Source organism: Amphiprion ocellaris, chromosome 9 (assembly GCF_022539595.1).
Source record: "Amphiprion ocellaris isolate individual 3 ecotype Okinawa chromosome 9, ASM2253959v1, whole genome shotgun sequence".
In the NCBI taxonomy this organism is placed as follows: Eukaryota; Metazoa; Chordata; class Actinopteri; family Pomacentridae; genus Amphiprion; species Amphiprion ocellaris.
Genome location: NC_072774.1, coordinates 36,608,491 through 36,631,783, shown reverse-complemented (window position 1 = coordinate 36,631,783; position 23,293 = coordinate 36,608,491). Strand labels below are relative to the sequence as shown.

Here is a 23,293-nt window from a genome sequence, read left to right as displayed (position 1 = left end):
AACAAAGGGCTAAACACTAAGACAACATAGAATATTAGGGTAGTGGATAAAGTGAAAGTAAAATAAAATAAAATAAAATAAAAATATAGAAAAATAATATAGAAAGAAGAAAAAAATCAACAAAATATAAAAGAATGACTAAGAATGATACAGAAATGTGGGAATGAACAGAATGTGCAAATGATAATGTGCTTAGATGTGCAAATGGAATAAATAGATGCAGATAAGTTTACAGATATAATGAATGCTATTGGAAATGTAAAGTGCTCTGCTTTTGTTGCATAAGATGAGTGATTTTCGGCCAATTTTTCCCAATGCCACTTTAATCAAGAGGTTCTTCACACAGCGACTTCAACATCTGAAATTTTGGGTTTTATTTTGAAAAGTTTGTCTGGAAGTCATTTTGGTATAATTTGACTACTTTGACATTAGCGCGAGCCCCGGGCTTCCAAATAAGGAATCCGGCTGTTGCTGCGCGCGGACACACAGACAGACAAGAACGCTCCAGAGCCGCGAGCTGGGGACGGCGGTTCCCGAGACGCGCGCGAGCCCTCTTTGATTTGCCGATCCGGTAAAGCCACACATTCACCTGGAAGACGGTGCGACCCGCGGACCGGGAGGATTTCAGATCTGGAGAATAACTTTTTAGCAGCAATTTCAGGATTTCTGGAGTGAAAATAAAAATAACAAACAACAACTATTTAAAACAGGATTTTTGCTTTTAGAATTCACGACAACCGAAGGACGTTTGAATCTGTTGTTGTTGTTGTTGTTGTTTTATTTTATGTTAAATTAAATTAAATTAATTTTTTTTTTTTTTTTTTTTGGAACAATGTGAGAAAACAACAGTCGGAGAATACAAGCAGGATTTTCTGAACCAAGGCTGTTTTACGCACGGGAAGCGCAGTCGGAACATTCAGAAGTCCTCTCTGAGTTTTTGCTCCTCTTCATCCCAAGAACGTTGCATTTATTTTTGCTCAGTGCGACACGAGAATTCCCTGCATAACAGTGCGTTCTGTGGACTTATCCTAGGACTTACCCTTTTTTGTTTTTTCCCTGGAAATTGGTGAATGTCCCATGAACACACCCGAGCTTGGACCACTGACATGCATCACACGGACTGGTAACTTACTTAAGGTAAATTTAATTTATATATTTTTATTTTTTTCCTTTTTATTTTGTCTGAAATGTCAAGCACATTCACTGCTATTGACCCCATACAGAGAGGGCTGCTCACCTGTAAGTTTACAGTATACACATGGCGTTAACGCAGGTACTTTTGTAAAGCCTGTGCGTTTGTTTTGGCAAAAATCCCTGTCCTTTGTCGGTTTTGTGGCCCAGAAAGCAAAACCAGAGATTATTAAATTAGTGAATTATCTTGATATGTGTGTATTTGTTGCGCTCCATGTTATATTGTAGTCTGCAGGTTGGGGAGTAGCTCTGTATTTTCACACATAACCGGTTTGCGGACTGGGAGTCGCACGCTGGTGGACAGTAGCCGTCTGGGTTAATCATTCAGCCCGACAGGATGGAAGAAGCCGCGTTTCTCTGGGGGATGCAGCGTCGCCTACCTCCATTCAGAAATAACGCGATTTGCCGATTCCCGTCGCATTGACAGTAGTTAAACACCGTCTACAATGCCATTTAAGACATCCTGAGCATGAGATAGCGCAACTCTTTGAATCGGCATGCATTACATCCTGGCAGGATTTGTTTCAGCAAATGTATAGATTTTAACTTTTCATACATCGGTTTATCACAAACGCTTTATTGAAGTTTTCTCTTCATTGAAAATGTTATGTTTTGTTAGCATCTCGAGAAAATGCCAGCTTTTATATGCACAACTCTTCTAACGCATCCTTCAAGCTGTGTGAGGCTTTGCCAGGAAAAGGTTCTGCATTTAAAAACACGTTTTTTCCAGCAGAGTTTGATGAAAAAAAGCTGGTTTGGATCTGGAAAAAATCTGGTTAATGATTCAGGCTTTTGAATTTTGTTATACTTTGATGAAATATTTCACTTAACAGCATTTTCCTAACATCTTGAGATAAAGGTTTTAACATATGAAAGAAAGACGTGAAATAAAAGGAAAAACTTTGTATCTTTCAGCGTCTTCTGTGTTTCACTTTTAATGCAATAAAGCCTTTAATTGTCACCTTAATCCACCTTTAAAGTTGGATATAATCACCTTTCAAGAAACCCTGTCATGGATTTTACCTCACAGAGAATGTGCAGAGGTTATGTCTTGGCTGTGTGGGATTATAAGGCAGGAGGAAATCTCGCCCAGTGATGCTCATAGGAGAAACCAGAGGCACATAGCTGATTTCTTTGCAGTGGAGTAGGCAGATGAACGCTTTGAGCCCATCGCTGTGGTGCACTTTCAGCCACTCAGTGATGGCCAGCAGTCTTATTTGCCACAAAGTGGGATGTCATTCACAGTCCCCATGTGGTGCAAGGAGCCTCCCTCATATCTCATTGTGCTGCAGGAGGACTTAATAATGTCTAATCTTTGGTATGCAGCTTGGGTGTACACAAAATGCATTACAAGGAGATGCACAGGATCGACTGATGATTTTGTGAAACTTTAAAAACAGTATTTATATTGGATTTTGTCCAATTTAGGATTAGGCTTAAGGGAGGAAACAATTTCTGTGTGTCACTGACTAAAAAATGTCTAACATTTTCTTCCAGCCTCAGATATTTTCATGTTCCCAGATTCTACTAGTGGGGGCGCTATACAACTAATCAGCCCATCCCTTGGATAAGACATATGCCAGTGGCTTATGGTCTCTATCAACTAATACAATAAACTGATATGTTTTTATTCAGTCAATGTTGGATGTCTTAACAGTCGGTAAAGCTAAAATGTGTGGGCTTGCTGTACTGTTTCTAAACAATTTTAAGTCCATCTTTTGACATCAGAATTTCTTGCAGAATATCATATTCTCGTTATAGTTTTGATGTAAGTACGGTTTAAAGTGGAAAGGTTCGCCTGCTTGTTTACTGCTGAAAGGACATTTAACACAGTGTCAGAGTGGACAGACTGTGAAGGCTGATATCAAAATTTCTTGACTCAAATCAATGTTAGTTTATACTAAAATTGTGTAAAAGCCTTAAGGCACTAAAACTCTCTATTAGATCTCAAATTAATGAAATTCTTGTGGGTTACCAGCCCTTTGAAACAGTCCATTGCTGCCTATTTACTCAGAGGCAGGGATACATTAGGCATTTAAAGGTCAAATCATATTGAAATCACCCGCACCACAGTGATATCTCCACTGTTCCATCAAATACAACTATGTTTTCCCATTTTTGGGGTATCTTCCACATGTAAAATCGTCATCTTGATCAGAGGCTCCTCTTGAAGCAATGACCCCCTCCCATCTTCTAAATCCCTGCAGGGCTACTTTTGACCCATGTCACTGCTGCTCCTTATTCTCACAAGTGAAGATGATTTGCCCTCCCCAAAATGTCACGGTTGCAGTCGAGTGGCTTGAATTTCATTTTTGACCTCTTATTAAAAATGTAAATGTTTGAATCAAGGCACCACATGAAGTTAATGTGCATCATACACTACATGTGAATCCACAAAAGAAAACAGCTGTCTAATTGTAACAGAGATATTATGGTGTTTTTCTCATGGTCTTCTCTTGTAAGAAAAGCACATTTTTTGTCACAGTGCCATTAAATCCACATAAACCCTGCTACAAGACTTTGAGGAGAGCCAAGTGTGCAATACTTGTCTGTTCATATGACAGCACATGCATTTCTGGTACAGTGCCAGGCTCGGATCTGGTCTAAGAAGCCCTCATCAGGTACGGAGAGAGAACAGATTAAAGAAATAGACTCAACAGTAGCGCCCCAGCAGGCACGGCTGGCTCGGAGTCATAGGGATGAGATAAGGCAGCAGCACAACACAGGCCTTTTCAGAGGCATTCATGCATGTTTTTTTTTTAACCTAGATGTCCTCCTTTGTTTCTGCATCTTACATCCTCCTGCAGCTTTGGAAAATACCCGTGCTGTCGACTCATTTGCCTTCCCTCCATCTTCTCATCCTCTGATCATTCCTCTCTTAAACAAGGCTGCAGTGTCCAAGGCTGTGCGCTAGCAGAGAACCTCAAATCAGAATTGGTGACATCAGAGGGATGAAGAGGAGACAGTGAGGGGCAAAACAGAGGGAGTCATTGAAAGAAGCAAGATGAATAGATGGTGACAAAGAGATAGTCAGTGGGACGACAGAAGATGGATTAAATGCAAGATAGAGTGGGACTGTAGACACAGGGCTGTGTGACGTAGACAGTGCTTTTCTGCTGCCACAGTTAGCTTTCTGTATGACAGCCTTCATGCTTTAGAGTAAATACAGAGCAATCAGCCAGTCTAGACAGGCAAGACACACACTTTGAATCATCAGCACTTTAAAGCTCAAACATGCCAATATCCCATGTCCTGAAAGCTCCTAATAGCTTCTCAACAGTACTGCGGGGAGGATGTCTTTGTTTGGAGCAACTTGGAGGTTGACCAGATACTGCAAAACCATTGGTTCCCCTAATTAGGGCCAAAATGAGGAGCTTGGGAAGGTGCTTAATGAGGCTTGGCCAATGTGCGGAGTGAGACAGGAACTTAGGCTGACAACCATGTAACAGCCACAAAGCTTTACCACGGAGAGTGGCTGCATTCACACCTCAGCCCTCATGCTCAGCTCTGAATCACTGTTTAGTCGTGATTGTTTTGGATGATTATTCATATCAAGGATATAAATCACGTCTGATGCCAGCATGAGCTGATGTAGGTGTTGGAATGTGCAAAGGACCAACATGACAATATGTACTGTAGCACCTAACTGCTAAGCTCCATCACCGAGGAGAGAGGAAAGAGATCATTCTTCCTTCAAATAATGAATTTCAGATAGTGAGGACAATATAATCTATAAAGTTGATAGATAGGGATGTTAGTTTCTGTGTTTTTGTGGTTACATTCATTACAAAGTAAGCATGTAATCTCAAGAAAAGCAACATTAGTCAGTTGCTGAGTGCTGTATTTAGGCATGTCCATGTTCAGTCAGTTCTTCACAACAGCAGATGTGGATTCATATTTCCTCAAAACTTTGTAAAATTCATGTTTGGATGGATTGTTAAAAAAACAAAAAAAACAATGTGTCTTCAACGTAGGAGATGGTAGTTATGGTGTATTTGTACCTTGCAACCCTATCTTTTGTAAACCACACCCTGAACCGTAAAGCAGCATGAACTGATTTTGTTGGCCAGATGAGAAGAGTGGAACAACCTAAGAACACATTTTAGCAAACACTTTCCTAGCTACATGTACAGAACACACAGAGCAACAATAGTTTTGATCTGGAGTCATGTTCCTTGCCAGCTTTACGAGTATAAGCACATTATTAAATCTCCTTTTGGCAGGTTGGAGAACACTATTATTATATTTTGCTTGTAAATGATCCACTATAAAGCTATGTTGCCAATGCCTGTGTCATTGCTAAGCCGAGGAGCTTTAATTCAACCGTGAGTTTTCCCAAACCCAAAACCCAAACTAAGCACCTTTAATTTAAAATTTAACTATACCTTAACCATAGTGGTTGTAAATTGAAAAGTGCCCCCAATGATGAAAACATTTTATGTAATAGCTATTTGTAAGACATGACCGAGTGATGTCAGAGACAGAGCAACCAAGTAACAAAAGATCACAACATACTCATATTGAGTCGCAGATGGACTCAAGGTTTGATTCTACCTGGACCTCAGTATGAGACGGTGATGGTTTCCTTGGGACTCCAAGACACCTTTTATGTAGCATGTTTGTCAGAAAATTCTGTCCCCAAGCATAGCTGTGGCTTTTGCACTGAATCTTTTTTTTTTTTTTTATGTCATGTGTAATGTCAGGGACTGTCATGTGATTGGATAGTTTGTTGTCAGGGTGAAAATTGCCAGTCAGTGAGATACATTTTCATTCTCAATAGATAAAATGATACATTTTACCTCTTTTCATATTATATCATTGATGAATGTAATGACAACAGTACGGGCTGCCACTGTGGAAGAAACTGTCTGATCGTTTAATCCTTCCTGTTGCTAAGGGATAAAAGCAGGGCAAAGCACTATGTCTTTTATCTGGAAACAACTGTTGAGAGACCAGCCAAGCATTAACTGAGCTTCACGCTTGCTAGTTGACAAAGGTATCTCTATAGATTGAACACTCTAGGATGTGATAGTTTATAAAACATTCCAGCATCAGTAAACCTCTTGACAATTTTTGTCTAGTCCTATATACCAGCTGTGTGGATTTTCTTAATTTTCGCGAAACTATGTGCTTACATTCTAATTAACCGCATTGTTAAAAATGGTGAGCACTGCTCACCGTTGTGAGCTGAGAGGATACCTGTTGTCTGAGCAAACAAGCAAGATGTTCTGACCATTACTTTGTAGATTGATTGCAATGGTGTTGAAACTGATTACGGTCATATAAGGTATCAATCTTAATGAATCACAATTAATTTGGGGGATTACCTACTTTTTTTATATGAAATTGTTTGGAAAAATTCTTGATTATGACAGACGTGTTAGGTTAGTATGACGAAGGTTATACATCTGAAACACTAAAGTATGGATTATGCTTTCTGCATGAACATGATGCAGGGAAATGAGACACGCGGAATCAGCACGAGAGAACGCGTGTGGCTTTTATACTCAGCATGGCGTCTGTTCCCAAACTGCAGGGGCAGTGTATCGCACTCACACATCTACCACAGTACTAAACTAGAGTAGAAGAAGGTTGTCATTGTTTACACCACTTACAATATGGTGACACGTGCTCGTCTTCGTGAAGAAGAGGAATTTTGTTCCCTTTTATTATTGCTGAGACAGAAAAAGAAGAAAATGTGATCTCTGTGTGATGAATCGTATACATGCCTGTACTTCTGAACTTCTACTGCTAGGAATTCCTGATCTTCAGCCATGTTTTCCACGCTTCTTCATCTGTGTTGTTAGAAAATTTTGTAGGGGCATGATAAGGACCATGCGAGGGGGCGTGGCTGCTAAAATGATGTCATTTGTCCGTGCGGAGCCACACAGCCCTCGTGGACACGTTAATCATAAAACAAGCTTTAGTGGTTACTATTAATAAAAATGGCAAATGGTCATTGCAGGTTTGAAATGATACATCAGCTATGGTCTCTTCCACACTTATTTTCCTCCTCCGTGATTAAAAGACAGAGTTCTTCCTGTGTTGGCACAAAACACTGGAATTGAGGATAGATGTGTAGAATTATGCATTCTGGATGTGATACTTGGAGAGGTGTGCCACAGGGCTCTGTACTTGGTCCTCTTCAGTTTATAAAGGATGTTGATCATAATAGAGATGATATTCTGATCCACTGTGCTGCCTCTATAATTAAACACATTCACTCACCAGCCGCAGTAAGATATGAAAGAATTCAGTCTCAGCTGTATGAATTATGCTGTCCTTGAATCCTATTAAGAAAAAAAAAGTAAATGGTGCTCTCAAGAAGCAGAAATAGGTTCCTGCATAACATAGGTAGGATTTAATATCTCAAGGTAAACCAGCTGGCGTTGTTTCTTTTGTTAAATACTCAGGCATTTGAACTAACACTATTTTAAACTGCAAGCGGATATTATTTTTAAAAGTGTATTTCACTTACAAAAACTGCTTTGCTGTGGCATTTGACATTGGTAGCAAATGTACAATACATCAGTGGGATTGCTATACTAATGGTCATCTTTTTATTTTCAGACATAAATTCACTGCCTGGCATTTATTTATAATCTATTCTGAGTTGGTCTGTATTTTACTTATGTGTCTGTGTGACTCTAGTCTGTGGGCATCAGTGTGGTTAAAGGGTAACAGATCATTATTTTCTCTGTTTAAGCTAAAACGTGTTTCCAAAAAAGACTTAGTTATTACTGGGATAAATTTAACTATACAACTGTGTTTTGTTTTATTCTTTTAATTGTTGTGGGATGCTGTATAGTATGTTTTTTATTCATGTTGTTTAGCAGATCTCACTGCGATTTCAAATCTTTTTTTGATTTTTAGCCCCCTTAAAAATGACAAAATCCTTTCATACTTGATCACAGAATTTGCTTTTGTCACAGTCTGACCCTTACCTTACCTTAAATATCATTTTATGCTCTGTCTGTTTGTTTTAGGTGTGAAAAAAATTTGACTTGACTGTTAGAAACCTATATTGGTGGAACCCATGTCTAGCAGAAGTAACAGTTTGCCAGATCTAAGCTGCATGCTGTGAGTCAAGGTCTTCAATTAGCAGGATTCTCTTGCTGGCTTGCTATTTTTATCTTCATGTTAGCCAAAGTGTGAGAGAAGCAGAGGAAACACCTTCACACCTCAATCTGCTCCCCTCAAAGCGTTTAATGATGGAAAGACCCAACAAACAATAGATTCAACCATTTGAACTTCATGTCTGTATGTTTTTGTAGCAAAAGCAATCTAAATGTTACAACTAAGATATTTTAAGACCCTCTGATACCAATTTATGTGCTGGAGACATGAGCAATCTTAGCTATAAGAGGAGCTTTTTGTCCCAAAACATCTGTTCACACCGTCATGATTGCTGTATTAAATGCAAACGTGTGGTGTAGAGATGTAAAATTTGATCAACTTTACTGTGTAGTCAGGATCTTTAAATGTACATTAAGTTAGTGTGGAAAATACATTTACAAAAGCTTCATGTAAATGGTTACTGCACTGTAAATCCCTTACTGTTGGCAAGAACATTTTCATAAAGAGTAACTTTAAGTAACTTCAGAACTCTTGCTTTGGTTAGCTTCCTACAAGGACGAACCTGATGGGTGTGGTTACAGGTGAAAGAATGCAACGTGGATTTTGTTGTTGTTCTTCCTAACTGTTTCACACTTTTATTACACTCATACAAAATGATGTGGTTTCAGTTCACTCAATTGTCTTAACATTTTATTGAAATACTATCAAATTCCATCTAGCAGTTTGCAAATCTGCAATTTTTTGATGAAGGTCAAATTGGAAAAAAAATGCAATAAGTCACTATTTGTGACTAAATTTGTGACCCACATTAGTATCTGAGAAAATGACACACTGTGACCTCTTGGCTGTCTAATGAGCCTTTATCCTGCAGGCAGGCCCAATATCTGAAACTATGAACTGAATTTTCGAAAATGGACGTTTCATCTACTTGTCATAACTGAGCCCATTAAAGAGTCAACCATAGACTTTTGCATAGGCCTCAACTGAACATTAGGAAAGGGTCATCTGTGCTGTTTAACACTCCCTGACAGTGGAGTGAACCGCACTATTCATCACATAATAACAAAAGCCTGGCAGACACACATTCAAACACAGACACCAAGAGAACATCTGTACGAAGAAACCAAGAGAAGACAATGTCTTGTTTATGTGTCTCATGTCGTCGCTCTTTTAATGCAGTCTTTTACTCAACAGTCGTGTATCATTTATTACATAGAGTCTAACTCCTGATGGTATTTATTCATTTTACTGGAAAACATTCATTCAAGTATGATTTCAAATGATGCATGAAGTAATGCATCAAGAAAAGTGCAGTGGGGCGTCCGTACTATAGAATGGAAACAAAGGCTTAACAATTAATCCAATATTACTGAAATCACAAGATTCCTAAGTGTGGTATCCAAGTCGTGGAGGCTGTAAATTTTTGATAAATGTAAAATGGGTCAAAAAATACAACTATAACTGAATCATTGTGGCGCTACAGAGATGCCCCAGTCTATGAATTATATTCTCCAGACATAAGCCAACCTACTTGTTTGGCTAAACCCACTGCAAAACCCCCATCATATATATATTTTTGAAATTTATGTACATATAAATATTTTTACGACTGGAAAGGAAAATGAAAATTCCCATTAAAATGTGAACTGATGTTGTGATCACGGTATCTGTTAAAATAATCACAATATGATTTATTTAGATTTTATTTTTTGTTTTGCATATTGTTCAGGAATAGTTTCACAACTGTATGAACATATTTACAAATAATACTGTTACAATAGTTTGACCACACAGTCCTGTGAAAAAAATGAAAAAAGTAAATGCATTGTATTTGAATTATTTTATGTATTTGCTAGTAGTTAACATTGAAAGTCAACAGGACGTTTGACAGTTTTTTCACTGGGCCCACCGAAGAAGTTGGAGTATAATCACAAGCTTCTGTGCACTAAGACATTGTGAAATACTGTGAGATGATAGATCGCACCAGCACCCTAAATGAAGTGTTGTGTTGTTTAATCATGCAAGAGGAAACGGCAGTATATGAACTAGAGGTATTACTCTTGTTCAAAGGCTCAATTATTAATGTCCACTTTATTATGAGCATGGACTACGCTCTCAAAAGAAGCCAAACTTCTCTTCACCATCATGCCAACACTTTCACTCTGACATGCTGCATGTTGAAGAAGTGACACAGAATTTAGCCACATGCACGTAGGCATGTTCATGGCATTTCCTCCCCACGCACATACTGCACATAGACACCTTCCTTGAGAATTCACAGATGGTTCACTGTGCTTGCTCCACAGCTTTCTCAGCGGTGGCGTGACCCTCTTTTTGCCTGAAAATATGAGTTCTTCTTAACATATTAAGCTGTAATTTCTACACTTTTTAAACTCCTGGCACTTCATTAATTAATTCATTAAATAATCATAGCCCCATGCATAGTCTAGCAACCACTTAGAGATGCATTTTGTTATATAAATCGTTTCTGCAGAGTTTGTGTTGCCACATTTAAACTGATGACCATATGCGCATCAGTCTGCACATATGTAGATGCATGCTGTGTCTAAAACCTGTTTGTCTAAATGCTATGGTGCTTTTTACAGCAAAAACTCAATAAAACAGGCACAGGTAGGTCCATAGTGCAGGGTGAAATTATCTTTTCTTTATCCTCTGTGATGAGACCGAAGGAAATCTTTGATCTGGAGTGGCTAGATAATCATCCATAGCTGAGCTCTGATTTCCATCTCGATTCAACTCTCCCCTGGAAGCTCCATAAGCAGCCATCAACACTGGAACTAATCAGGGTTATTACCACTCTCCCCACTGAACGGCACACTTCTCCAGATGTGGGATTAGCTTCACTTCCATTGTCTTTCATATTGATGTTGTACAGTACTCTCACTTAAATCTGTTTGCTGATACTTTGGGCTAATACTGAAATTTTATTGAACAAAATTGTGGACGACTTCTGATACATTCTTCCCATACGTTATTAACATTCTTATGTCTTTTTTTTTACACCATCTGTTTGATCAGAAAATCCATTAGAGTGTAATTCCACCTCCAGTGATGCTTTTCTCTGCTTCAAAATCTCCTTGTGAATTTTAAATCAGACAAAGAAAAGAAAAGGACAATCTGCTGGCATCTGATTTTTACTTGAAAGTGCTATTTCCTTGAGGGGGCTGGAAATCTAAAAAGATTTTTAAGAATTGATAAATTAATAAAAAAGTCTGGTCAGAAGGCTTTCCTGTAAATGAGCATTCCCTGCTGTGTTCCTAATTTCCATCATATGTGTCATTTTTGCAGCTACAATCTGAACAAACCAAAAGCAAATGAAACCTTTTCCACTGTAGGTCAGACCTACAGTATGAGCGTATGGAAACAGTCCAAGTCCAGTCTCTGTCTGTCAAACTACATGCCAAGTTTAGTTCAAGTCGTTTGGGGCAAGTCAACTTCAAGTCTCAAGTCTGTGAGTGCAGTTTCAGGTCTCAAGTATGTTGAGGCAAGTTTCATAATTGGAAACATTCAATTCATTCAAGTCACAAGACCCAAAGGGGAAATTCAAGTCAATTCTCATAACTGTCAGTGTTTCAAGTCTCAAAACAGTTTCAAGTGAAATCATGAGTCTGTCAGTGTGTCTCAAGTCATGTCAAATCCTTTCACATTGTGTTTCAAGTCAAGCCTGTCAAGTCTCAGAGCAGTCAATTCACATCTCAAGTCATAACAATTATTGCTTTAAGTCTGAAATCTACAGCTTTGATTTTCTTAAAAGAAAATTTTGATGCGGCTGATCTACTATCTGATGTAGGCCACTGTGCCCCTGCAGCAGTTCGACTCTCCTAAAACAGATGTTTGCCAGGGCCGAGCTGTCACTGTAACTGTCACAAAATGCTTGGAATTTCTTTGAACAGAGGTTCATGTATCCAGTGTACATCTGGTGGCAATTTGTCTTCTGTGAGGTAAACATCTTTGTAAACTTTTTGTCTGCCCAAAAAGGAAAACGTGGCCCTGAAGTGCTGACTTTCCAATCTGCCGTTGTCAGCTGTGTTGTACAGCAGCTCTGCTGAAGTGAAGCATTTATTTGTGACCCCTCCATGTTCCACCTCATTACATCTACAGTGTTGTTTTTCTCCACTTAGAGGACATTGCAGCTGGATACTGAGCTCGGCATATTTTGTCTACTTGAGCACTTGTTAATTTGCTGTTATGCTCATTCATGTGGAGCTAATGACGGACCAAGAAAGAGAATTAAGAAAACAGGCAGCAAATTTAAAGATCTTTATTTTTCCTCTCTTTCACCCTACTTGACCACTTGTATTTCCTTTTTTCATTAAGTTAGATGTTATGCTTTCTCTTCTCTTCTCATTTCCTCTACATCAACTTCTGCTATTTAAAAAAAAAATATTGAAAATGCCTAACCTTCCCTATTCTTTCTTCTCTGTCTTTGTGAATCTCCTTTGCATTACTTCTACTCTCTTCTCCTCCATCTCCTCCATCTCCGTCTCTCTGTTTTACTTTCAGATGTGTTTTGCTTGATACAGCTCTCCCTCACTTTCACCATCTCTGCCTCATCCTCACGTTTAATCTCTTCTCAAATTTCATCTCCTGTGCTCTTTTTCTTCTAAGCTCTAATGTTTTGACTCTGCTCTCTGGTCCTCTCCTGCTCTTTCATCATCTTCCAGCTCCTCTCCTCCTCTCCCCTCCTCTCCTCCCCTCCTCTCCTCTCCTCTCCCCTCCTCCCCTCCCCTCCTCTCCCCTCCTCCCCTCCCCCCCCCTCCTCCTCTCCCTCTCCTCTCCCCCCTCCCCTCCTCTCTCCTCTCTCCTCCCCTCCCCTCCCCTCCTCCTCTTCCTCTCCCCTCCTCTCCACTCTCCCCTCCCCTCCCTCCTCTCCTCTCCCTCCTCTCCTCTCCTTCTCCTCTCCCCTCCTCTCCCCTCCTCCCCTCCCCTCCTCTCCCCTCCTCTCCCTCCCCCCTCCCCTCCTCTCTCCTCTCCCCTCCCCTCCCCTCCTCTCCTCCCCTCCCCCTCCCCTCCTCCTCTCCTCTCCCCTCCTCCTCCCTCCCCTCCCTCCTCTCCTCTCCTCCCCTCCTCCCCTCCTCCCCTCCTCCCCTCCTCTCCCCTCCCCTCCTCTCCTCTCCTCTCCTCCCCTCCCCCCCTCCTCTCCTCTCCCCCTCCTCTCCCCTCCTCCCCTCCCCTCCTCCTCCTCTCCTCTCCCCCTCCTCTCCTCTCCTCCCCTCTCCCCTCCTCTCCCCTCCCTCCTCCCCTCCCCTCCTCTCCCCTCCTCCCCTCCCCTCCCTCCTCCTCTCCTCTCCCCTCCCCTCCTCTCCTCCCCTCCCCTCCCCTCCTCCTCTCCCCTCCTCCCCTCCCCTCCTCCCCTCCCCTCCTCTCCTCTCCTCCCCTCCTCCCCTCCTCCCCTCCTCCCCTCCTCTCCTCTCCCCTCCTCTCCTCTCCTCCTCTCCCCTCCCTCCTCTCCTCCCCTCCTCCCCTCCTCCCCTCCCCTCCTCCTCTCCCCTCCTCTCCTCTCCTCTCCTCTCCCCTCCCCTCCTCCTCTCCCCTCCCCTCCTCCTCTCCCCTCCTCTCCCCTCCTGTCCCTCCTCTCCTCTCCCCTCCCCTCCCCTCCTCCTCTCTCTCTCCCCCTCCCCTCCCCTCCTCTCCTCTCCTCCTCTCCTCTCCCCTCCCCTCCTCCTCTCCCCTCCCCTCCTCCCCTCCCCTCCTCTCCTCCCCTCCCCTCCCTCCTCCTCCTCTCCTCTCCCTCCCCTCCCCTCCTCCCCTCCCCTCCTCTCCTCTCCTCCCCTCCCTCCCCTCCTCCCCTCCTCCCCTCTCCCCTCCTCTCCTCTCCTCCTCTCCCTCCCCCTCCTCTCCTGCCCTCCTCCCCTCCTCCCCTCTCCCTCCTCCCCCTCCCCTCCTCTCCTCTCCTCCCCCTCTCCTCCCCTCCTCCCCTCCTCCCCTCTCCCTCCCCTCCTCTCCTCTCCTCCTCTCCCCTCCCCTCCTCTCCTGCCCTCCTCCTCTCCTCTCCCCTCCCCTCCTCCTCTCCCCTCCCCTCCTCCTCTCCTCTCCCCCTCCCCCTCCTCCTCTCCCCCTCCTTCTCCCTCCTCTCCTCTCCCCTCCCCTCCCCTCCTCCTCTCCCCTCCCCTCCTCCTCTCCCCTCCTCTCCTCTCCTCTCCTCTCCCCTCCCCTCCTCTCCCCTCCCCTCCCCTCCTCTCCCCTCCTCCCCTCCCCTCCTCTCCTCTCCTCTCCCCTCCCCTCCTCTCCCCTCCCCTCCCCTCCTCTCCCCTCCTCCCCTCCCCTCCTCTCCTCTCCCCTCCCCTCCCCTCCTCTCCCCTCCTCCTCTCCCCCTCCTCTCCCCTCCTCCCCTCCTCTCCTCTCCCCTCCCCTCCCCTCCTCTTCCCTCCCCTCCTCTCTACAATGGATGGTGTGGTCAGTGTGCAGCCTCAGACAATGATAGCCTTCTGTCACTGTTCAGAGTCCATGGACCTTAGTGTTATCTCTGTCCCTCTCCCCAACTTTCTTTCCAGTCTTCTCAGATCATTGGCTCATGACAACTTTTTTTTCCTGCCATTTCTCTCCTGTCCTGATGCAACAGGAGGATTATACCAGTGATTCCAGATTTGTGTTCAGTTGAAAGCTGCTCGTTAAATCACTTTTTCTGTTTTCCTAGAACTTTTAACATAAACACCAAAGCATCTAAAGAGACTTTAATTAACATTGCACGTGTTCGAGAAAAGACAAAAATGGTAAGGATTAATTTAAAAATGTGAATTTGTGATTTTCTTCACTGCTTGTAGGGCTGTAGCCAGGATTTTATAAATACTGAGGTCATAAATGTCCCCAGGACTGGCTTTATAATTTGGTTTGGTGGCTTCAAGTAAGGATTAAAATGATTAAATCCAATTAAACTGAATGTAAAAGCACATAGCACAGCATATGAAATGTAACATCATCATTGTCCTAGAAGAAAACATGTAGAGAAGTTGACTACCGCTATGGACCTGAACAGTTGTATAAATGAAGTGAACATATTTAGGTCATATTGCAAGCTTGAAAGCTCTCACCAAAAATTTTATGACTAAGGGAACGAAAAATAGCAAAAATTGGATAATTGCATTGTTACGACAAGGATAATATAATTCTGGTTACAGTGACAAAGGTCTTAAAGGTATGCACACAAAACTGTAGATTTACAATACACCTTTGGTTAGTTAAATAAAGCTAAGATGAAAATGTACCACAACAAATACAACAACGGGCTCATGCATAAATTCCACCCACAGATGGCACATATACTCATTTAATACCCTAAACAAATACTACTAAACACATACTAAATAAAATACTATGGTAGTAGAAAGTAAAGACTCCAAATAATTGTTTAGATTTGTTGTTGTGTTTGGGTAGAGAATTTATAATATGAGACAGGATTTGCCATTTTTATCCACTGACTGTGATTATGAGGTAAACAGAATTATTAGTTATGGTTTTATCCAAACATTTAAAAAAAATGTAACCAAATTTCCAGAAAAAAATGCTAAGCTGAGTTTCCATGCACTGCTTTTATGGGAATATTAGTACGTGAGTTACATGTACGTATGCTGGTGAGCATGAAAACCAAGAGCCAAGAATACAGTTTGTATGTGTCACTGTAAGCGATGGCAGCCCCAACATTAAGCTCCATCACAAATTAAGATGCTAGGTTTTCAGTGCTACTGTTACTCTAAACAAGGCCCAAAGTGGTCAATGCAATATCAACGCAATGCAACCTGTTCATATTATTGTATTTTAATCCATTTGTTACAATTTTGTTTCCGTTTTCAAATCATCCCAATAATGACTGTCAGCAGTGGAGAAAAAAGGTCACTTTGACTTTGCCTCAGCATCTTGCCTCTAGCTGGGGTGAGAACAGATGTTTTCATGTTTTCCAGCCAGCAGGATATGTGACGCTGAACATGATAAAATCTATAACACGGTGATGGAAATTGTGCCCTAATGTGATTTATGATATATGATATGATTTCAACCAGCTGTATTTCATAACCGCATGTTTACAATTTAAAGCATCATTATTTTTTTTTGTGGCCCCACATTAGAACTGTATACACAACTCTGGCACTGTGGCTGAGTCAGTAGACCTCTACAAGCTCAGACCTTACGACTTCCTCTTAAAAATGCTGGGGGGCAATATGAGAAACTGCAGGATTCTTATTAAAAATGCAGACAGTCTGATGGACCTAGCCAAACTCAGCCAGAACAAGCTAGCAGAAATACTTGGGAATGCTAATAAAGGTAAGTTATTATGAGTTTCTGCATTATGTTGCTGATGTTCCTGGTCCTGTACAGAAGGCCAAACAGACACGGGTTATGACAGACACTGTATATGAATATATTTTCTCAGACATCAGGTTAATTTATTTTATATTTTTATACCCTTGTCAAGTTGCCAGAGACAAATTAACATTAAAGGTGGTTAAAAAAAAAAAAAAAAAAAAAAAGCTTTTTTGTGTGTATGTTTTGGGGTTGATATAAACATAGAGGTGTAAAGTAAAAGCTGTTAAGATACGATTTTTTTTAAAGTCCCCGCTTTACAAGTAGTAAGAATTTGAACCAGGTATCACCTCCCACTTAATTAACCAATAGTCATTTAGCTCACACTTTGGCTAATTCTGCCCCCTTACTGCAAACTGCTTGCCTAGTGATCCATTCAGAATGAGCACCTGACTAGCAGCCAACCAGGTTTGTTTACTTTCTTGAGCTGCTTCTGCTGGCTCTAAAATGTCTGAGCTATGAGCAAAGCATACCAAACGTCATGCTGTTAGCTGTAAGAGTGAACACAGGCATGTGAGGAACTGCAGATCCAGTGGATTACTTTTATTTTGTATGAAACTGTAATGTGGCTAATGTTACCATTAGCGTTGATCATACGCCAACAGAGTCTGTGAACTGTAAAGCTGAGGGACATACAGACCTTAGAAACTTTAAAACTGATCTGAAACCAATAAACAAGTACTGTATAGGTTACTATGTTTTCTTCAGCGTAGCCTGAACAAAGCCAGGATTTATATCTGTTTGCATCTCTCTTGCACACATACTGCATTTTAATATAGCAAAATTTCAAAAAAAGCTGTTTCTGTTCTCCTACAATGGTACCAAAATAAAAAGTGACAAAAACACAGCCCAATAACTCTATATGTTAATGCCAGGCACTTTATAGCCATTTCCCAAGCTCTGGCTCTTCCCTGCTAAAATGACTGATTTTGTAACAGCAACATTGTCTGCCAATATACATGATTTAAAAACTCTGATTATGCTGTAAATTTTGAGAAATTTCTATTGTTGTGAGAGAAAGTTGGAGGATATAGAAAGTCCTGGTCTCCTGGTGTCAGCAGCTGTATGGTCACAAAAGAGTTTTCTTCCTGGTTGGGCCACTGACAACAGCAGCTCATTGGTTTTCATAGCGAAACGGACAATTTTTAACAACAACAGGGGTTACACAGTCATATTAAAATGAACCATATTTGCAGTATTTTAAGCTGAAAAATTGAACACTGTGGGGACAAGTGAGACTGTCATGGGTCTAGCGAGCCCCGCCCCCTTCCGGCCATCCGTTGCCCTGCCGGTGTGTCGCCGGTCCATGAGGCTCTCTGCAGCTGCTGATGACTGGATGGTGCAGCTGCGGGAGCCTCACACCTGCAACTGGTTCCATCAGCTGCTATATAGACCGGCTTCACAGGGCAGGGGACGTGGGACCGTACTGCCTTACTGCCTCAGTACCTCCAGCGCTGCAGCGCTGAAGCCACGGGAGCAGCCTGTTTCCCCCCGCTGTCCTAGTGGAAGGACGTGTATCCCTGCCACCCTAGTCTGTAGAGGGCGAGGACCTTTCCCCGCCCCCTCACCGGACTGCTCCGATCGGCAGGCGTGAGCCCTGGACTGTCACTCCCCTGGAGCCTGACTCCACCCACTTCTGTGAACATAGTGAGTTCTGGCCATAGTAGGCATCGTTCTTATTTACAGTGTTGTGAATAAAGACCTGTTTTGGTTGTCACCCTGATGCCTACTTGCTCTGTGTTGCACTCATTTTGGGTTGTATTCCCCCTAAACCGTAACAGAGACATACATTCATTTCCTGAACAGAGCTACAAGATGGGACCTTTAATTTAAGTTTGCACAAGATGAATCCAAGCTCAGTATTGATTCTGTTTGTACAATTACCTGAAAGTGCCTACAAAGCTCCACAGAGCTTATTTTAGGTTATTTTCAGAAAACAAAAACAAACAAGCAAACAAAAAATAGTGGTCAATGATTATGACCGAAATGATAATCATGGGGTTGCACAGTGGCGTAGTGGTTAGTACTTTCGCCTTGCAGCTAGAAGATCCCTGGTTCGCGTCCCGGCTTTCCCGGGATCTTTCTGCATGGAGTTTGCATGTTCTCCCTGTGCATGCGTGGGTTTTCTCCGGGTACTCCGGCTTCCTCCCACAGTCCAAAAATATGCTGAGGTTAATTGATCATTCTAAATTGCCCGTAGGTGTGAATGTGAGAGTGATTGTTTGTCTCTGTATGTAGCCCTGTGACAGACTGGTGACCTGTCTAGGGTGTCCCCTGCCTTCACCTGAGTCAGCTGGGATAGACTCCAGCCCCCCGCGACCCTAGTGAGGATTAAGCGGTGTATAGATAATGGGAATGGATGATAATCATGGCTACTTTGATCAATATTGAGATCATGACATTGATGCTGGTTTTGGCCCTCATACATGCACCATTATGCAGTTTGATGGGTTTTTATGAGGTGGCTGAAAAGTCAGGTCTCATGCCTTCTTTGCATGCAATTTGTTCTTACTTAACATCACTTGACCTTACTCCAAAATACTTCCAAACAAAGGACATGCTCTTCTCTTTCTGCTACAGACTTTTACTTTACCCATCTTCTTTGCTCTATGTTACTCTTCTATCACAACATTCAGAAAGTATTTTCACAGGCTGCCATAGCAGGAATGCGTGCACAGCAGCACGAAGGCTTCCCAAAAGTGAAGCCAAAACATCTCGATCACTCCCTCGTGGCTTTCTGTTGGTTGAGGAAGCATTTGATTTGAAATGCAGCAGAGTTTTGTATGAGCAGCATTTCAGTATCACAGTCGTTCATGTTCAGGCAAATGCAGCACGCCAAACTCATGGTAGAGATTATTATTCAATTAATAGCACAATAGCCCCTGTCTGTGGGCTTTTCTTTATGAGTGCCCTGCAACACTTATCACAGTTTGCTGATTTCCATTAGCACATGTTGTAAAATTGCCAGTCTTAGCCCTTGGCATGCCTACTGATTGACTAGTTACTATGTTTCAATCAGCACAAGGCTGCTGTGGAAGGCTCAATCTGCATTTTGTGTCTAGAAGTGAAAATTGCTCATGGATCAGTTGAAAGCAGCCTTCTTTTTTGACAGACCCTGTAAAGGTGTAGAAGGCTTTGTTGACACAGACAGTGCCAGCATGCTTTTAACCTCGACCAACATCAGGTCTGTTAGCTCCCCAGGCAGCAGAGAAACACAAGTTTAGATGCACTGACTTTTTGTAGAGTTGAATATCAACCTGCCAGACAGAAGCCTGTTTGATGCAGACCCATTGTTTGGCTTTGGCTCGGAGTCAAAGAGACAGCGGTGGACAAAAACTGACAACAGGCAAATACCAAATCAACTATCTGTCATCCCACCTCTCCCCTCCCTGTCGTCTAATGAAGAAACTAAATGTGTTGGAAGTGTTTTTTGTAGCTGGCCTTTAATTTACCATCTCCACCATCTGCCCTTTCTGGAATCTCTGAAAGCTTCATCTCTGTCTGTGTCAGATTAGATTTTTTTTTTTTTTTAATGTTGATGAAGTTTGAATTTCTGCAGCTGGCACTGTTTTCATTGTCTGTTCAGCCACTGCTCATGCTAACTACCCAAGTCTTTCATTTCTGCCAAAGAAATGGGAAACACAACATGCTTCACTTGCTGTGCACCCGATGATTCTTCTTGGTAAAAGGACCATTTTCAGCACACCAAATGTTAGAAGTTTTATGAACTAGCTAAACTTTCCATCAGCATGAGAGCAGCAAAACAGACCTTAATTTAAATGAAAATGCCACAGCCCATTACGTTAATGTAGGGTTACGTAGTTGAAATAAAATGCAGACAAAAAAGTGCACAAAAAGAGAACAGAAAGTTTGGCTGAGGAAAGAGATGCAGAGCTGTCTTTAAAGAGAAAATGTTTGTGACTAAAAGAAGGGAGCAGGTAGCTACTATGGGCTCAGAGTACAGTGATGAAGCAGGGCTGTCAGTGTGTAATCAGCCATGTACACTGTGGCCACCCGCCACAGACACACACTCAAAGTAGCACAGCATGGCCATACAAATCCTCTTCATTTCTTTCTCAAGATCTAATAATTAATTCACTGGATATATTCAGATTCATCAAGGCTGGATTACCAGTCGGGCAAAGCGGGTAACTTCCCAGGGGCCTCAGAAGCCCCGGGTTTACTCTACTCTGTCTCTGTCTACATAATTTGATTAATTACAAATTTGCACCACTAAGGTAGAATATCAACCATGATAGGTCCTTCATCTTGCATGCCCAGTCTTGAAGAGGGACCGTGACTCAAAATCTCGTTTTACCACCTCAGTTATTTTGTCATATTGAGCTCACATGTTGTGAAGGTTGCAACTCACATTTATTTTAATGATTAATGGGTATTTCAGTTATTTTCTTTAATAACCGATTCATTTCTCGTTGTGGAAAATCTAAGAAAATAGTAAAATATACCTGTCATTCTTCTTAGAAGACCAACATAATAGGTTAAAATTGCTTCATATTAACTCATCAGCAGTCAAAAACTATCAACATTTTGAATTTCCTACCATATACAACTAGAAAACCACTAGTTATTCACATTTGAACAGTGGTACAAGACAATTTTGGCATTGGTCAATTATGAAAATTGTTGGAGTTAATCACTGAAACTCTAGAGTGCTCTATGGTTTCTTTGTGCCCAAGGAATTAATGGAACAACCATCTAAGTTGAAGTCAGTAAGGGTGGAACAACTCATTTTTACCTTGCGGGCCCCGAGCAGGTTAATGGGCTAAGAGCAAGAAGCAAGGCCTCTTTTATTTATTTTGTATTTTTTGTTTAATTTCATTTGTCATGTACTAAACTATACATATTTTGTGTGTTGTATTCCTAAATCAAACCTCATGTAATCAAATGGACTCCACCAGACTCCAGCAGAAATACATACTGCATGACCTCAGTGTCCCCAATCATAGCCTCAGTCCTCTTTATGTAGAAATAGTGCTGAAAAAATACAGTCAACTGAATGAGCTTTGAAGGTTGTACATTATAATGCTTCCCCAGTGAATTATTAGAATATTTTTTAGTAGGTATCTTCAAGATGAAGATTTTACTTTCATGCTTACCAGGGTAGCAGGGTAGCTTTGTGGGAATTAACAAATTGCTTCAGGGGAAGGTAAGTAACTATAGATAGGAGTAGACGTAGCAGGTTAATGGTCACATAGCAAATCACAACATCCCAAAATAAATCCTGGAATACATCTTGCTTCACCATGTGATGTAGAAGCTCCAAGTGTGGCTTTTCTTATATCCATATAATATAGATCATTGTGTCAGTCTTAATCCTGGCATGCTGACTAGTACAATCCATGTGCATGACCCCGCATACAAAAATGCATCTATTCTTTGGGAGAAGTTTGGTTAAATAAGTCAGAAAGAGTTATGAGCACATGGCTGCAGTGAAGTGAAATGCACAAAGGGTGTGTGTGAGTTGTTTATGTATATGTGGCCGATGGCTCCATATGGAGAGGGGGGATATCATAAACCCATTACTTGGAGGGGGGAGCTGTGTGGGCCTCACAACCCCTTCCCTCAGGAAATGATTGTAGAGGAACTGCAGTAATAGTGGCTGGCACTGGGTAATTGTGCCCTAAAGGTGCGTCATGTTTTTTTTCACTTCTGCACTGAGGAATCACACCAACACCCTACAGGCAATTTAAAACAGTGCAGCATAGACGGCAACTGCAGGGATAGAGGCAAGCGAGAAAGAGATGACAAAGATAGAAAAGAAAGAGATGCTGGGAATCCTGTGTCATGACAGGTTTACAGTGCAATTCAGCTGGTAACGGAGCAGAAGCATTCATTTCAGGCTCCTAGTGGTAATTGCAGGGACGATGTGGAGATTTTTGGGTCCTGATGTCTGCTGTTTGACATTATCAATGGCAGAAATGTGTCAACACAGTCAAAAGGTATAATTTCCCTGAGGACACTTTTCAAAATCCCAATTTTAACTGTGCACACTTTTTGAGTTTTTCAGTTTGAGTGCTAAAACCTTTGTGAGCAGCTCTGAGTTGATAAAATGTTGATGCTCTACAGGATTCATTCTATCCATGCATTCAAAGTAAATAAAAACTGTGTGATGAATTTATTGGAGCTGTTTTTCCCTGGGTTTTGTTCTTAGGCTTCACTGACTCTCTAATAGGTGGTGCTTGATAGTTTTGTTTAGGTTTCTGATGAGGAGCCTTGCAGAAATTGCTCAGGGCTAAACTTAACCTTCTACTTAAAGCTAGAATTATTTTATAATTTTGCAAATGTCAACAAACTGCAAGGGCCATAACTAATGACTCATGACAAAAGTCAATAAATGAATGACTATTTTTTTATTTTTAGTATAAGAAATGTTTGATTGATTCATTAACTTGTGTGAGTGTCTATATATATATATATATATATCCATCCATCCATTATCTATACACCGCTTAATCCTCACTAGGGTCATGGGGGGGGCTGGAGTCTATCCCAGCTGACTCAGGTGAAGGCAGGGGACACCCTAGACAGGTCACCAGTCTGTCACAGGGCTACATACAGAGACAAACAATCACTCACACATTCACACCTACGGGCAATTTAGAATAATCAATTAACCTCAGCATATTTTTGGACTGTGGGAGGAAGCCGGAGTACCCGGAGAGAACCCACGCATGCACAGGGAGAA

General features: G+C 41.7%; 1 protein-coding gene across 13 annotated transcripts in view; it reads left to right on the top strand.

The window, feature by feature from the left end:
- Nucleotides 1-473: 473 nt before the first annotated feature.
- The window catches only part of adgrb1a (adhesion G protein-coupled receptor B1a), a 175,834-nt gene continuing 153,014 nt past the window's right edge, over nucleotides 474-23,293 (top strand). For 8 of the 13 annotated variants that reach the window (XM_055013316.1, XM_055013318.1, XM_055013308.1 and 5 more), the window contains exon 1: nucleotides 475-1,137. The gene's annotated coding sequence lies outside the window, so the exon portion shown is untranslated. Of the gene's footprint in view, nucleotides 1,138-23,293 lie in introns of all 13 variants that reach the window. The other 5 variants (XM_055013313.1, XM_055013312.1, XM_055013317.1 and 2 more) reach the window with 1 other exon arrangement.